At 46.0% G+C, this 15,136-nt stretch overlaps 1 long non-coding RNA gene across 1 annotated transcript in view; it reads left to right on the top strand.

The window, feature by feature from the left end:
* The first annotated feature begins 1,179 nt into the window (after positions 1–1,179).
* LOC142604260 (uncharacterized) overlaps positions 1,180–15,136 on the top strand; it is a 93,993-nt gene continuing 80,036 nt past the window's right edge. Inside the window, exon 1 of the long non-coding RNA XR_012838138.1 lies at positions 1,180–1,376. This is a non-coding gene — a long non-coding RNA (uncharacterized LOC142604260). The remainder of the gene's footprint in view (positions 1,377–15,136) is intronic.

Below are 15,136 nucleotides of genomic sequence, written 5' to 3'. Positions count from 1 at the left end.
ATCTCAAGCCCAGATCTTTACAAGATGATTCTTCTGAGGCTTGGAAAGGCTCGCCTTAGTGTTTTCTAATAAAAACAGTTCTGGGCTGGGCCAATAGTCGGGTGAATAGTGCTATGCGTCGCCACATGGGAGACAGCCAGCCGGGAATGGGAAGACATTGCTGGAGTCTAACCTCTCCGGCTGACTGGGGCTGGATGCCTCATGTCGGTGATGCTCAGGCGAGGGACAGGGAGGGCACTGTGGGTGCTGCAGCAGCTGCCATTCAGAGCACACTCTGACCTTGGGATGTTTTATCTGGAGCTGCAGGACTCTGAGGGGAAGGGCACACAGAGGGCCGCAGAGTAGACAATACCATACTATTAGGGCATGAAGCTCTTGGTCAGTTTGACAATATCTGCCTTAAACTAACCCATGAATAAAGCAGTTTCCAGTATTCAGCTGTCACTTTTCCAGCTGGTGCTCCTGCAGGGTACAGTTGCATTCCCACCTTTTTGTCAGTTCCTGACCGCAAGAGATCAGCGGGATTGTAGGGAGCTGCTTCTGGGCCTTGGCAGGTACAGGTAACAGCAGAGGTCCATGTCCAGCCTTGAAGAGACCGAAGAGAAAAGGTTTGGTGTATGTATGGGCTTGGTACCTTGGAGTGGTACAAGTCTGCTAGGGGCATTCAAGAAGGGGGAAAGAGCAGCATAACATGCGAATGCTGCCATTGATAGTCCTTGCCAGCAGCTAGCTCATACCGCTCTTGTTGAGCACATCCAAGAGTCCTTCCCATTGCTTCCAAGCTCTGTCCCTAAGGATATGTTGAACTCAGCACCCTGCTCCTCCCTGCAATGCTCAGTGGGATGGGTTTGTCCATATGCATGTTCCTTCCCTCAGCTAGATTCCTTCCTTTCTGTTGCTTTATCTCTGGAGTGACCATGACTGGCAGTCATGTACAAGCATCTAGAGCTGTTTGGACTCCATGACCACATACCCTGAATTCCACTGTGAGGAAACAAACACAGATGAGTGGAAGCTTAGTAATTGTTTCGCAAGTGCCAGAATATTTTTTGCTGGAGCTAGATGGATGTTGTTCCTATGGTGTCATCCTTCTGACCACAGAATCAGTACGGTGTCATGGCTAAAGCAGCGCAGCTGGGGTGCACTCTGGGGTCTTTACTCTGAGGTAGTGAAAAGAAACTTGGGGTTGGTTGTTCCCCTGATTCTGAGCATGATTTGCAGAGGGACTGCCACCACAGAAGAGGAAGCTGGCATCTAAACCCTGTGGGATTAGAGCACAGATACAATCCAGATGCCCCAGCTTCCTGCATTTGATCTTGCCTTTGAGGGGCATCAAAACTGATGATTGGGAGGATGTTAGGAGGATGAGGAATCCTGTAAGTGAATGAATTTTACTTTATTCATTTACATTTCAAACCGCAGATATTTGAACTGAGGTCCTCTGGGACTGCCAGGGCTGTGCATTAACACTGCCATTTTACTAAGTTTGGTTTTGATTTGGCACTGTTTGTGCTCACCTGGGTCCTGCTTGCAGCAGGAAAATGAGACAGCCAGAGTCAGCTACAGCAATTCAATGTGCTTTTCCATAGGTTTACAAATGGTAGGTAAAAATGGCATCGTTTGAAGAGATGTTAATGGTCTGGGTCATCCTACGGTATTGCTAAAATCCCCCCTTGTGTTCCTGGTCTCGGCAGGATTAACAAAACAAACCCAACCCTCCCCCCCCTCAAGACCTTTTGCTTTGAGTTTGTGTCACGCATGCAAAATCTCTCCAAAGGAAACTCTGCCAAATCCACTTTATTTGCCCTGGTTTGGAAACTTTAGGTTGGGCAAAGTTGGCTTTAAATGTTGAGTTACTCTTGGCCAAAACCAGCCTGAGTTCAAATCTCAGAACAAAGAGAAATCCAGATGCGTATTTAGTTTTGCTTTGGGACATTTCTTGGAACCCTAAAGTTATTGTCACTTTCTCCTGTAGTCAGTTTAAAATTAGTCCTTGGGAGATGGCTGGTTCGTATCAGCCATGTTCTCTGAAGTGCCCATTCTTTTTTCTTTTGTTGCTTTTCATGCTTTTTTTGTGAGAGGTGCCTTAATAGCTCTAGTAAGAGATTATTTAGAGCTTGCAAAATACATCTTGTGACTGCTCAGCACTTTCTGTGCATCCCTGAACACCGCTTCTATTTCCTCTTGATGGAGACAGGGCCCAGTCCCTTTGCTTCTGCTGTCCGTGCAGCAGTTTCCTCACAGCATTAAAAATGTTCCACTTCCTACAGATGCTTTGATATGCTGGAGTAGGGTTGTGTTAACCCTAGCAGTGCTGCAGCTCCGGTGGGGCCTGTTGAGCCTCCCAGAGATAAGAAAGGCTTTGTTAACAGAAGGGGCTTAATGCCCCAGCCACCCCAGGAGGTAGTGGGGTGCTAGGCAGGCAGATGCATAATAAAAGAGCAAGGACCTATAGGGCTGTGGCATGTCCTGGGCACATGTGCACTGCAGCTAGCATTGGTTTGGATGCTTCATCTGTAGGATGGCAGGTGGAAGGCTGGAGGTATGGAGACAGATGACAGTGTAGACAGCAGTGGGATGCAGGATAGTTGTGCGGTAATGCAGGAGCTAGGTACTGTGCATGCTGGTGAGCAGCGAGCAGTTAGTGTGCACACATCAGAAAGTGGCAGTGATATGTGAATGAGGCAGTTGCTCTTGTGATGATCCTGGGGCTGGAAATCTTTCACCTTTTTTTTAAATTTTTTTTTTTTATTTCTGGTGGCTTAAGATCATTAACCCTTTCACACACAGCAGGCTGCTGTCTGAGTGATCATGGAATACTTCTACTGTTTATCCTTAAACATGTTCAAACAAAGGCTCCTGCATTATTTCTGAGCATTCTCCATGGTTGTTGCGCCGTTTTCCTCTTCCCTGCCTCTCTGACAGTGAAGGGTTAAATCCCCCTTTTCCCATGTGCCTGCTGATGAACTGTGAATATGCAGCTAGGACCTGTCTTCACGCATATGTCCTTTTCTATAATCCAATCTTCTCCACTGTGGCACAGACCTGGAGGCTCTTCTGCAGCCTAGTATGGCAGGTCTGCTGCCATGGGATAAGAAGCAGTAGGTTGATTTACATAATCACATATGCAAATAAGCCAAATCAGGGTCCTTTCATTCAGCTTTGGTTTTAAGGGGACTCTGTCCATGGGCTGAGAGCAAACGGATTTGAAAAGGTGGTTTTCTTCTCTTGAGCTCTTGTGAAACAGAGCACACCCTCAGAAAAGTATTGCTATTACCAGACATGTGCAGCCCAATGGGCATAAATGATTAATTATGCAAAAACACCTGATAACCCATCCCATGTAAATGCACCCTTACCCTCTAGGCCCTCATCATCTGTTCCCTCTACTGGAAGTGTGGACTGCATCCTTATGCAGGAAATGAAAGAAACTCCATCTCTGAGGAACAAAGGGAATTCATCTCTTCATCTGGTGGAACATTTAAAAGATGTTAAGAGCAGCAACAGCCTCACACCTGTGGCACACCAGATGAGCCCTGGTGGAGACACGTGGGGAGGTCATTTCAATGTGCACCCTTAAAGGCTACAGAGAATAAATCAGATTGCGGCAGTGTCTGTCAGCACTCAGGAGGAGGACTCCAAACATTTGTGCTTCTACTTGGTTCTGTTTCTCTTAGTGCTATGTATTACCTCCATCCTGCAGGGATGCTGGCCAGCCTGGTGTGGACTTCAGGAGGGCTCCCAAAGTGCCAGAAGAAAATGGTGTAAACCATCCTTACAAATTCATTGATCAGCTCAGTGATATTGTTTCTAGCAGTGACCCTTGCAGGGGTTCCCAAGGAAAACTCCAAAATGAGGTACCTGTTAAGGCAGTACTTGTTCTTGACTTGTGAGGGTAGGACAGGTACCAGCAGAAGCAGCACAGATTTTAGCCTGGCTGATGGAGCGCTCTAAAAATCTAGTGAAAGAATGATCAAAAGATGCTATCTTTAATCAAATTTCTTTAATCCTTTAAAAAACCCCCGAATTAGCAAGTTATTTAGCTCTGTCTTGCAACAGTGGGACTAGAGGTAAATTGGATGTGTTAATTAAACATTGAATAAAAATAGTGACATTTGGTCAATTTTAAGTGCTTTGCCTTTAGAATTCCACTGACTTTAAGGGAATGTGTATTTTGCTGTGCTGTTCTGAGTGATCAACTCTTGCTTGAACATACATGGAACTTTCCAGTTTGCTTTAAAGCTTTAGATGAGGGAAAATATGGCCAGGTGCCCTAGCTAAATGCCATAGATTAGGAAAAAAACCCAAAACCCAAGAGGTGCACTAGCTGGGTGCTGTTGACTCTCCTGTCCTTTACAAATTCTGATGGCATGAAGCATAACAGCGGGCATTCAGATGTAGGTAAAGCTGTGTCTTTAGCTTTAGGCAGTCTCCTCAGTGAGGGAAAAATATTTTTATCTAAGTCTGCTAAGCAGCTTCATCATCCTGGAGTTTATAGCTGCAGACTCTTAGCTGCTCTAGGGGTGCAGTGCAGTGGCCCTTGTCATACCCTGCTACCCAGAGGTTGGCAGAGCTCTGTAAATAGCTACTGCCACATCCACTATGCTAAGGGCAGGCAGGGGGAATGAAAAAATGTCGAATGGGTTGCTTTGGTGGTTTTAGGAGAATTCCCTCTGACATCTAGTTAAGTCACCTCTGGCAGTCTCTTTACCCCTGGAGCAACACAAAGTTACCATAGATAGGATCGGAGTTGGCTCATTAGGAGCGTGTAAGCTGTTCCTGCCTGACTCTGCCTTCCTTGCACACTCCATTGCACCCAGCAGGTCTCAGTTCTTCTAAATCAGTACCTACTGCAGAGGACTAACAGCATTGTCTGCACTAGCAGGACATCTCAGAAGAGCAAAGATCTTGTGGTTCTAAGAATTAGCTAGTACTGAACAGAAATACATCTTCTCTGCATTCCTGAAAACACCGTTGACACAGGTAGTAGGGAAGCTGTGTCCATCTTTTGCAATTGTAATGCTCGTGCAGCAACAGTGTTGAGGGTATCATGTCCTCTGAAGCTTACTCCCAAAATGAAGCTGAGCACAGTTACTGCTAGGAAACAGGGCTCCTGTTAGCACTTGATCTAAGTTTAGGCTCTGATACCCAAGAGACAGGTCCTTACTACAGAGACATGTTGAATTTGTATAGCATTTTGCAGCACCAGTGCACACTGGGTAGAACTAGTTAAGTAAGGCAGTGCTCTGCTTGAATTGCTGCCTCACAGACAAGAAACTAGCACAATCTCTTCTTGACTATGAGTGGATAAATTCAGGTGGTAGCTACTGCCATCACTGCCTTTCTTCAGCAAGCCTGTTAGCAGCTGAGGCAGGAAGAGTTAAAAAGGAGGACTGGTGGTTTTTTTCATTGAAAGGTGAGCTTTTGAGAGCTAATTTGAGTTTGCATGTCAGGCAGAAGCTGGGTGTACCTGACACAGCCTCTCCTGTGGTCTTATGGAGAGTCTGGGTCCGGAAGGCTGGGGCTGCAGCAGCTTTTAAAAGTGCTCATCCATGTAACTTGATTCTGTGTTTTTCATCTACAGTCAGTAGAGATGTCTTTGTCATCTCTTGATCCTTGTCCCAATGATAAGCCTGACCTGGACCACAGGTGTCACCCAGCATCCAGTTTCTCAGTTCTGACCAGATCTACGTTGGGTGGGACGGGAAGCACACTGACCAGCTCTGCTTTTTCTTGCAGAAGTATTTGCCATAGCAGAGAATCTTGTAAGTGTGTGTATTTATAGGGAGGCAGATGTAAACCACATTTGTCCTGTGTTTCTGGCAAAGAGAGAGCGTGAAATATTTGTGACCCGAGTCATTGGCTTTCCTGCCATTTGTATAAAAATTTCCAGATGTGATTGTTGATGCCTCACCTGGGACCAATTAAAAAAAGACGGAATATCCAGAACCAACTGTGTTCATGTGGATACTTGACTTGTTTGTCTGTGTGCGTGCATGCGCGCATCTCTGTTGCAATGTGTGTGTTTTAAAGTAAAGCAGAATTTCAGTTCAAAGAACTTCTGTTCTCTCCTTCCAGGGCTTTCCTTTTGTCTACATTACCCTTTCCTCCTCAGATTGTCCCTGTCCCACAAATCGCTATCAATTCTTAGATACTTTATCCTCACACCTTTTCTGTTATACCTCCCAATAGGTGCTTGTGGCTCACTTTGATCACAGGGCTCTTCCATTGCAGGCATGGTGAGGTTACTGGAGAAGAACGTTCCTGAATGCTATAAACTTCTAGAAGGACAGTGTGAATTCCTTAGTAACACACCAGTAACTAACCAAAACAAGGTCCAGCTCAATGTTTGGACTGCTCACCACCAAGTGAGCCTTGATCTCTGTTCAGTCTCCTGCCCTTTCTTTTCTCACCTTTTACCTCAGATGTTAGTCTGCTGGGTCTGTATTAGATGATTCCTGGCAATTAAACTCCTGACCCTCCCCTTCCGGGCTGTGTCCACAAAAACTTTCTCCTGATCACGCATTTTTTCTCCATTTTCTTCACTCTGCTCATGACTCTAAACTTCTGTCCCTCTTGCTTGTTTTCTGTTGAGTTTCTCTGCACCTTTTTGTCCTTGCCTGTAGTCCTCCCTGAGTATATTTACCAAGCTACCTCCCTGCATTAGTCATACTCTGCTGGAAAGCAAATCTGAAGTCATCCAATCTTCTTCCCTTCTTTTAGTGTTGTTTTTGCAAGGGGAGTTCAAACAAACAAACACCACCCCCAACATCTGGTGCCTTTCAGGAGCCCTAAACTCATGGCCAGAATGAGCATGTGGAAGGACAAGATGGGAATCCAGCTAGCTTGCAAAAACTAGGCATGGACCCAAAGACACAGACTTACTCTAATTTAAAGTAACCAAGAAAAAAAGTACTTTTCTGCTTATCAGTCATCCCCTTTAGTCGTATCAAACCCATTTTGTGTACTTCCCTCCATGCCTGCTGGTGTCACCCATTTTGCTGTGTGGGCACAAGGCCTTTCCTGTGCAAGCATTTATTCTAAAAGGGGAAGAATGGCAGGGTCCTGTCTGCAGCAGGATTCATTGGACGAAAGGTCTGGAACCAGAACTGTTGCTGGAGGGTCTGTTCCTGTGCAACTTCAAACCTGGCATGGGAAGTATCTGGTCCAAAGTGAACTTTGCTTTCTTCTGTCTCTTTTTTTTTTGCATTCCCCAAGTGGATTTGGATATGTTTATGCTTCTTTTCAACACAGAAGATAATTAAAATATAATTGTGAATGGTAGTGTGTGTTTTATGCGGCCATTTGTTCATTAACAAGACATTTCCAGGATAGTTATGTTTTAGCTCTAGACTTTCAGCTAGGATTTTATTCCTCTAACAACAGATACTCATAGCTAGACTAGAATTGACAGTCTTATTAGATGACATGTTGAAACAGGACTACAACTTAAATGTAGATTTATCTTTTCTGTGTCTGTTGGGGAGAGATATACACATGCTCTAACCAGCTGATTATAGTCTTTCTAAAAGGATTATTTTTGTTTCCATGGAGTATAGTGAAGAGAAATTATACGGTGTATTGTTGTGCCCTGGAAAACATCTTTAACAGTTAAAATTGTTCTGCTTCATTTTTTATGATTTCAAAAGGGACGAACATGTTCAGAAAATAAGCACATGGCTGTCATTTGCTCAGTGTGGCTTTTAGGTGTCTGTATGTATTTGAAGTGGTATTGTTCTCTTCTCAAAGTTCTAGCTGGCATGGGTGTAAACCTCTTGGACTTTGCCCATAGATTTATGCTGGCACCACCAACCCTTGACACAGACAACTGCACTATGGATAGGTATATTCTAACTCCGTTGCGGTATTGTGGGTGTCAGGCACTCTGGCGACCTTGTACTGAGTCTCTCTCTCTCTCCCCCCTTCTGTTTTGCAAGCAAGTAAGAAAATAAATGCCATGCTATAATATTACCCTATCTGCTCTGTTTCCTTGCATACATTCCAGCTGCGCTGTGCTTTATACCACACTGCACCATTGGGTGTGCTACATACAGTTAGTCCCAGAGAGGAAGCATAAAGATAAACTGAAGCAGTGAGTTTAGCAATGCATCAGTCAGGTTATCTCAGCTTCCTGCATAATGCCGAAACTTCCCTGAGTTGGGTCTTTGATGCTTGGCCTCTGTGTCTTTAACCCTAGGAAGGCCAGAGTGGTGGTTTTCACCCTTCCATGTGCTATGAGCCATAGCCTCTCAAAGGAGGGGGTGAGATAACAGTGCCCAAAGGGCAGTGTGAGAAGAATGAGGGTGGGCAGCTGGGAGCCAGGGGGATGGGACACCGGCTGCTCTTGGTGCAGCCAGCACTGTGATGGCCCCAGGGCAGTGCAGGAAGACTGGGGTTAGAGGGAAGCTGTCTAAAAAAGATCAAATGGAAGATAGGAATAGATGAAGAAGATTCATGGCTATATTAGAGCAGAGGAGCGGAGTGCTAATGTACTGGTGGCATGATCAGGTATCTGGCAGGGTTTGTTTGCTACGAGGCCAAGCTGAATATTCTGCTGCAGAAATGATTCCTTGCTTTGCAGGGGAATTTTTGCCAAGTCCCTTCCTCTTCTGGCTCCCAGGTCTGGGTGTCTTGCTCAAGTTGTGGGGCTTCCAACCAGTTTCCTGGCCGCTGCGGACTAAGGTGGTGCCAGTACTTCTAAAAACAGCCTGTGCTCTCTCCTCCTCTTCACTTTGGTGAATTCCTGCCTCCTCCCTTTCAAGCAATGCTTATTCAGCTTTCCTTGCTAGATTCTTGCCTGCTCTGGAGCATACTAAGCCCTGACCTGAGGAGTGGAGTAGGTAATGCAGGAGGGGCAATTTTAGGAAATATTCAGCCTTCCCTGCTATCACGAGACAGGTCTGACTGCTTTGAGCTGCTTTCTACCTTTAGCACTTGCTTGTTTGTCTCAGCAATGCTTAAATGAACTCTTTTAAAGCTTTTTTTTCTCCTATCTGAAAGGAAATTTGTGTTGTTGAGGATCTGGCCCAGTTTCTTTGTACTTTAATCAATACTGGGCTGTGCTTTAAACTGTAAGGACTGAGGGGCAAAGACTCCCCCATGTACGTAGCACCCCCTGATGGGGGCTGGTATGTAGGGTGTCAGGGAAAAGGAACCTCAGTTGTGGGTGCAAGCAGGGAAGAGCTCATGCCCCACTACTGCAGGGCCACAGGCCATCTCTCTCCCCACATGAGCAGAGCTATTGCATTGGTGCAGCAAAGGTCCCAGGGACCCTCCAGGTTGGTGGGAGGAAGGGGGTTCACCTTATCCTCCGAGGGGCCTGACCAGAGGTAGGTGACGGCCAGAAGCCGTGCTCAGGGGCAGGCTGCCTCAGGAGGCAGGGATGGTGCGGTGGGGCTGGCTGGTGTGAGCTCTTCCAGCAAGGCAGCGCCCGTGTAGGTCGGGGGGGCGGGGGGGGAGGCCTGTGGGTGAGGAGCAGAGGCGGGAGGTGCCTAAGGCAAGTGACTGTCCGCCTTGTCTTGTATGTCAGACTTGATTAGATTTGGCTAGCGCTGGGGCGAAGGCCTCCACGCTGCGAGGGGTGGGGTCTGGCTGGAGGGGTAGAGCCAGGCCCTCCTTCTTTTATGTGCTGCTGAAAAGTGGCCTTTGTTGTGGGGTTTGCAGGCTTTGTCCCCTCCTGGAAGCAGTGCCCCTTTCTCCCGGCTTCAGCCCCCGAGAGAGGTGAGCAACCCTGTCTTTTTGTGTGAGATCTGAGCTCTGCCTTGCGCCTGTGCTTGGGTCTTGCACTGACCCCTCAGGGGTTGAGAGAAGCATTTTTCCTGCTGGTTTAGAGTTGTTAATTTGAAACTGCGTTTGGCGAGGATCCAGCAAGGTGTTAAGCTACTTTCAGTCGGGAGTTCCCCCCAAGTCCCTCCCCTGTTTCTTCAACCCTTTGTGAAAGGGTTAGAAGAACAACTGGAGCTAGAAACTCAAATAAAATCTGCTGTTCCAGGCCTTTCTTCAAACATGTCCCTCTCAGCCTGAGTGATCTGCAGTCAGCAACTTCCCATATGGGTTTCCATCTTAAGGTTTTGTCATGATAGTATTAATTTTGAGCAGCATAACAGACTGGGAGTAAGCAGCCCTTAGCTGACTTTACAGACCCCTGGTCTCAGGGATGGCTAATCGTCCAGCCCCTACAAACTGCATACCAAAATCTTCCTGTGTCAGAGTGCCACAAGATGTATACCCTACTAACCAGAGAGCTTCGTGGGTGGGAAAGCAAAAGGTGGGTGTTTGAGGGAGTGATTTTCAGACCATGGGTCTCAGTTGTCTGCTGTGGGATGGAGCTGGGGTGAACGTGCAGGGTGGTACAGTGGTATTGCTGCACTGCTTCCCAGTACTGAAGGCTTGGGTTGCCCAGCAGTCCTTGTACCACCGCAGCCCTCTTGCTGTAAGTCATCTGAGCTATGTGTGGACTGCTTTTGGGGTATGTGCTGCTCAGAAGTGCCACAGTTTATCTGCTTATGCTCCAGTGTATATGTTGCTGTGTGCAGTAGGTGCTTTATTTTCAAAGCTGTGGAAAAGAGATGCCCCTTCAGGTCACTTTCTGAACATAACCTGCATGGTGGGTAACCAAACACTTGGTCTCAAGGCTGAAGCAGGGAACCCTTTCTAAGGCTCCCCATGCTGGCCATCCACTCTCACCAGGGCAACACCAGAAGAGCTACTGCAGCCGTGGAGAGGAGTGAGTAGGTTGCCATCTTCTTGTCCATTGCACCTACAACACGTTGGTCCCTATGCTGTGCTCTTCAAAGTGTTTTCAAGCATCATTTTAGTTTGTCCAAGGCCAGGTAGCACCAGGGCAAGGAAACCATTTTCAGATGACAATTGGTTTTACGGTATTTACTATGTGTTTTCATTGCTTTGGATAAAATAATTTTCAGAATACAGTAGCTGGAGCTCTGGCTATCTGTCTTTAGGCAATGGATCTTTATATGACCTGTCCTTCCTGTGGTGCCTTTAGGGATCTGGGAAGGATGATTGACCTAAAGATTTCTTCTCTGCAGACTACTGCTCTCATTGCCTTGGGCATGCATAAAGATTTGGCACTGCAGGGGTTAAATAGCTTGAGAAGGGTGGAGGATTCTTCAGCCAAACCCAAACTGATTGCACCTGGTTTGCTCAACCTGTGTGTAAATGACACCATGGTCTTCCCACCCCCACCCCAGCAAATGCCACAGGGGCTGCCAAGGTATACGTGCAGGTAGGGCTGTGCAAGCAGGTGTGGGGCCTGCAGCGGTAGGAGGCTCCTCGCCCCGGCCCAGGGAGCAGCCATGCCAGTCACACGCACACAGGAGCCTTGTACACTGTAATCACCATAAGCCACTGAAATGACTGGGAGCCAAAGTAAAAAGTCACCTTTGTTAAAATTTGCAGCCTGCTGTTACACATACTTGTTGGTTACCAACAGGGCGTAGTAGGGTCTATTCCTCTTGAGTAGGAAAAGTGCAAATTTTGGTAAGCGTCTGTCGGACGGCCTGCTCAGCCCATGGGTGGCTCTGACTGCTCTGTCTTTGTGCAGTGCACGTGGCTCTGCGTTCCCAGCCAGGCTAGTCTGTGGTGAGACCCGCTCTTGTCTTTGCTCAGCTGTCCATCTGGGACAGTGCTAACTGAATGTATAGAAGAATTGGGAGCAAGGAGGTTGCTCTCACATGTGAACATTGCTCTGCTGTCCTGGGTGAAGGGTTTGGTGCCATAGACTCAAGACTCGGAATTTAGTCTTTGGGGATTTAGAGGAATTTAGAGTCTTAGGGAATTGATAAAGAGGCAATGAATTCCTTATAGGAAACTAGTCTGGAAGTGTGTTCTGGGAAACTATCCTTCTTTTAGTGTGGGTGCCTGTGCAGCTCTGAAAATGATCACTATCGTGCAGTAGAGAGGATGAAATTATTCATATTTATTCTCTCTTCCCCCACCCTGACTCCAGTTGGAGCCAGTCCTTCCTTTTCCAGTCCATGCACACAAAGATGATTGTCACTGGGTCATCCTGCTCTGCAGTAGCCCATGCCTTTTTACATGTCAACCAAGATACTATTCATTTCTTCTGTGTTCACCCGTAAGACCTAGCATAAATCTGTGAGTGTAAATGATGCCATTCTGCTGATTTCAGTAAAGTTCTACCCAGCTCCAGTGCAAGGAGTTTGGCCCAGAGCTCCTGAAGGCTGACCTGCTTATGGGTTTTCTTTGGCGTTGTATAAAGCCTGTGAGGTGAGTGGTAAGGGCTGGGGAGGTTCCATGTTGTGGCCCAGCTGGCGTGTGCAGCCACAAATAATAATTAATTGGCTCTTTAAGAAGTCTTGCAAACTCTTTTTTTTTTTGTCTGTCTGTCTTAAGCTCCTTTTAATTAACTTCAGTCATGTCCCAACACATCATCTTGGCTGAATGATAGACCTCACTGTGCCAGTTTTTTGCATTCCTGAAATACACAGGCCGCCAGTGTTGCAAATGCAGCTCGGAGGCAGCAGCTCAGAGGAAGTTGGGCAGCTCTCCTGGAACTCAGAAATTTTCAGGAACTGTTGTGAAATCAAGAGACTAAGCAGACTGGCCTCTTTGCTTCAAACTCCCATGCTGCCCAGTTCCCAACAGTGTTGCTGTCTTGCGCTTTACCCACTGACTGAAGGATCAGCAATTGTAGCAGGCACCTGTGTACAAGCATCTTTGTTCCTTTAGAAAGCACCTTTATTCGGGTTACAGTGCTTGGGGCATACAGCCCTTTTTTTCCCCATTCAAGAGCTTGTTTCTTTGTCACACTTCTTATTGCAAAGGGTCAGCTTTCAAGATCATAGGGCATGTTAACAAGATACTCAGGCATACTTAGTCACCAAACAAAGTCTGTGTGGCAACAGGACAAACTTTTGTGTCTGTTCACTAGAAAACTTCAAGCCTGGTCTGAGGACTTTCCTTTAGAGGAGTTTGGGGTTCCGGAGTGTCTGTTGCCTTATAGCCTGGCTGTGCTCTCACCAATGCTGGTGGAAATAATCCCAATGATTCCAATGACTCAAAGCTGTATCAACACTTGTCCCTTGGTTTATGTGTTTTGAGCTGGAGAGTTCTGTATTTGATAACTCAGAATCAATTTTAGCACCCCATTTAACAATATGTTTAATTTACTGAAAAGAATGGTGTTACTGTAATCTCTTGGTACTTGTTCAGAGAGTACAGCTTTGATAATGGAGTTGTCCAACTAGGGGAAAAAATGTGTTAGTATTTAGTGGTTAAAAGCTGAAGCTCAGTAAATTTAGGTGAGAAAGAGGGTGCAGCATTGCAGTTGTGAGGATCTTCATCCATTTGAATAATGTACCATTGCATTCTTCATTCCTAACTATTTTTTTAAATCAAGTTTGGAAGTAGACTCCAAAAGAAATAAGCATATTAAAAAAAAATAAAAAAATTATTGAGGATACTTCTATGCTCCATGCTGGAATAAAGGATTGCAATTTACTTTATGCCTTTAATGAGACAGGAAACAGGGCATGGTGATAGCAGCTTCAGGTGGTGTGCCCCAGGCTGCAGGTGAGGAGCTGCAAGTTGCCCAGAAAACTCCTTCAGCAATGCTTGAGTTTCCATAGCAGCTCCAGGAATGGCTGCTCCCAGATTGTTCTGACACAGACAGTGGTGGCACATTGGATTGTTATGGTGGTGAATTTTGAATAGGTGTGAGGAAAACACATATAGTAGCTGAGAAAAAGCAAAGAGGAAAAAGTGCCTCAGCCTTTTGGGAAAAGCTTAGGAAATCCAGGAAAGGTAATTATAAGCAAGCATGCACCAGGATGGAGCATGGGAGCAATGCCTGGATTGCTGCGGGCTGTACAGAAGCTCTGAAGACATCAGCACACAAATGGGTAAGAAGCAGGAACAGCATTCAGTAATGAGCAAGAGAGTAAAACAAAGCTACCACTGATGAAGAATGCTGCCTCATTCATGTGGAACTCAAGCTAATTGATTCTGCATCTGGTATGTGACACTTAGCTGTGCGTACAGACTCTGACCTAGCTGCACCAGCCACTAATATGATGTAGAAGTTGCGTATATTGGGGAGAAAACTTGTTAGAAGTCAAATATCAAAATATACTGATAGTGAAAGAGAGGGAACTCATGAACTGTTAGGGGGGACACTCGACTCTGTTGCCTGTTCAGGAATTAGGTGTCTGCTGAGATGCAAAGGATTTGGATTTTTCCAGTTCCAGCCTTAAGGAAAGACCAGGTATGCTGCAGTAGGTCAGTTAAGGAATATATTTCCTCTGACATACTTTAGTTCTAACTACTTGGCTTTAAGGAGCCTGTTAATCACTGCTTCCCAGTCTCCCAGGGAGAACACTGCCACAGATCTGGATGCTACCAGACCCGAGGCAATGTTCACTCCAGGTGCACAGAAAACTGCAACCTAGAGTGGGTTGGACCCCAAAAGAGGCACGTTTCAGAAGGCTGGCATGCCAAAAGTGCATGGCTGTAACAAGAATGATTAAAAAATCCCGTCATGGATGTTATGATGGTATTTTCCTGAAATTCTTCCTCTCGTGAATAGTAAACACTGGTTTCTAAAGCACTTACTGGGCACCTGTCCCGGAAGAAGTGCTTGAACAGCAAAATTAAAGTGTGCTGTCAGAGTGAGAGGGCCAGACTTGGCCTTGAGCCATTGACAGCCTGTTTAATTCACTGAGTGAGGTGCGGGAGGAAAAAAGGAAAACTGAGTCACTGGTTGTTAGAAGTGATGAAAACAACTATCAGGACCTGCTCAAAAAGATCCATTGGTAGGTAGCATACCTTTGCTCTGAGTAGGGGCAAGGCTTCAGAAGATTGCCGAGGAGTGTGCTTAAACAAATCATACAGTGATGCAATATTTTCAATTATGAATTTCTTTCAACAGACCACCTTTGCCTAGGAAAACTGTGAGTCTTCAAATGTTAATAGTAAGACTGTTTGTCCTGAGGATCTGGTGTCATACATGTTTATAAGCAAAGATATGTGTATGTTTGTAGCAGCTTTTACACTACCCATCACAGCTTTTTCTAAGTGACACTGCGTTTTGTAAGTGAAGGAGTTAACATAGCTCTCTCTCACATCAGGTGAAGATTCCATGCCTCTCACTGATGCA

The sequence above is a fragment of the Balearica regulorum genome, chromosome 17, assembly GCF_011004875.1.
Source record: "Balearica regulorum gibbericeps isolate bBalReg1 chromosome 17, bBalReg1.pri, whole genome shotgun sequence".
Taxonomy (NCBI): Eukaryota; Metazoa; Chordata; class Aves; order Gruiformes; family Gruidae; genus Balearica; species Balearica regulorum.
This window is presented reverse-complemented; position numbering and strand designations above follow the sequence as displayed.